This window comes from Pundamilia nyererei, unplaced genomic scaffold (genome assembly GCF_000239375.1).
Source record: "Pundamilia nyererei isolate P.nyererei 1_Seehausen unplaced genomic scaffold, PunNye1.0 scaffold00451, whole genome shotgun sequence".
Classification (NCBI taxonomy): Eukaryota; Metazoa; Chordata; class Actinopteri; order Cichliformes; family Cichlidae; genus Pundamilia; species Pundamilia nyererei.
In genome coordinates, this window is record NW_005187852.1 from 231,843 (window position 1) to 233,565 (window position 1,723).

At 40.0% G+C, this 1,723-nt stretch overlaps 1 long non-coding RNA gene across 4 annotated transcripts in view; it reads left to right on the forward strand.

Annotated features, from left to right (window-relative positions):
• The window catches only part of LOC102204856 (uncharacterized), a 21,628-nt gene that overhangs the window by 4,027 nt on the left and 15,878 nt on the right, over positions 1–1,723 (forward strand). For all 4 annotated transcript variants that reach the window (XR_001290644.1, XR_001290645.1, XR_312341.2 and 1 more), the window contains exon 2: positions 150–210. This is a non-coding gene — a long non-coding RNA (uncharacterized LOC102204856). The remainder of the gene's footprint in view (positions 1–149; positions 211–1,723) is intronic.

The window sequence follows — 1,723 nt, forward strand, 5'->3', positions numbered from 1 at the left end:
CAAATCCTGCAAACACTTATGTTGCTCGGCACACTTCACAGTTATGACCAATGCTGAGATTACTCAGCAGTTTCTGTTTTAGACCTGTGACTTTAGTTGCAGTATTTAGGAAAGCTTTTCACATTTGACCTCTTTGTTCATTAATGCAGGTACGCTGGATTCTTCTGATACTGACTTAAGAGTGTCCAGCAGGCTGACGATCAACATCTGGTAAGAAATCTGTCTCTCTTTTGATGAACTGCCCCCTGTGTCAGTGAAATTTCTATACAAAATCCATCATCAATCATAAAGGGCGTCAAGCAGGCGTCGTCTTTTTGGCTCCTGATTGATTTCTCAGTGATTTAGATTTAGCGGAGGGCGTTATAGCCTGAAGGTTTTATCAGGATATTTCAATAAATTTGTGATATTATTTAAAACAATATAGGAAATAAATACTGAATAAATAGTCAAACAAATGAACAACACACTTCTTTGTTTGAAGTGTGCATTTGTTGCCACTTGGTTCACATTCACTGCCTGCTTGTTTCTCTTTGCTCACGCACCGTCACAGTCTGGTTGCTCTCAGCGGTGTGTTTGCCTCAGGCAGTGAAAACAAGTCTGCTGTCTTCACAGTACTTTCTCTGAAACCCAATAACTGCTGTCCGCTCTTCATGTTCGCTTTACATTTCACATATGAAGTGGTTATTTTTCTCAGTTTAAACATTTAATATGTTTTTGTGTTTTGAAATCTTGATTTATTAGATTAGCAAAGTTACATCTGAACAAACCACAAGACTTGTGCAACAATGTCTGTTGGACAGGTGTGGAGACGTATGGTCGTGATGCAGGGGACCATTTGAGGAAAACCAAACACCATATCAGCACAAACACCTACAAACTACAAAACTTCTTGCAGTCATCGACTGATTCATGAACTGCTCTGTATTGCAAACTATTCGAGAGTCAAATGTGAGGTCATCTGTCTGACGGTTAAAGCTTGGCTCAAACTGGCTGCTGCAGAACTTACTTTGTTTTGTGAAGCTCAGTGACTTGTTAAATATAGTGTGTGTGTTTTCTTTTATCAGTGTTGATGGTGTTTACACAGGGAGTCATTCACACGCTAATTTGTGTAACTGAAGTAGCTTTGAGTGTTTGAAGTCATTCAACAGTAGATTAACTTTGGTTTAGTGTCATTGAGCCACTGAATGAGTCCACTGAGCTTCAGCTGGCAGACGGCCTGATATTTATCTTGTCTGACGCATTGATCAGATCAGATCAGATATTCAGGCCCATAAAGCACACTCAAATCATGACTCATGTCTGTAAAATGAGGCTGTTGGTTAACGGTTTTCGTGAGCAATCACTGCATATAGAAAAAGTAAGCTTACTCTGTCAGACTGTATTTTGTAATTTGTCTTGTATGATATTCACAAAGAGCGGCCTAGCTTTGAGTCAACAGTGTCAGCGGTTTTCCCCTGTAGTTTATGCGCTGCCTCAAAATAAATACTCCATTGTCGTCCAGTTGTCATACAGATTTGTTGTGTAGTGTAAGTGAGGGTAGCAGGTGGGAGAGAAGCAAATGAATGTAAACAGCTAGCAGAAAGACAGCAGAGGTTAACCTCACTAAAGGACAGAATCGCACACACAGCCTTGTCTGCTGGGTAATAAGTCGGCTTTAACCTCTTTAACTTAAACTAGTTCCATTGTCCCTCGTGTCATCTGAAATGTTCTGAAAAGTTTTTCT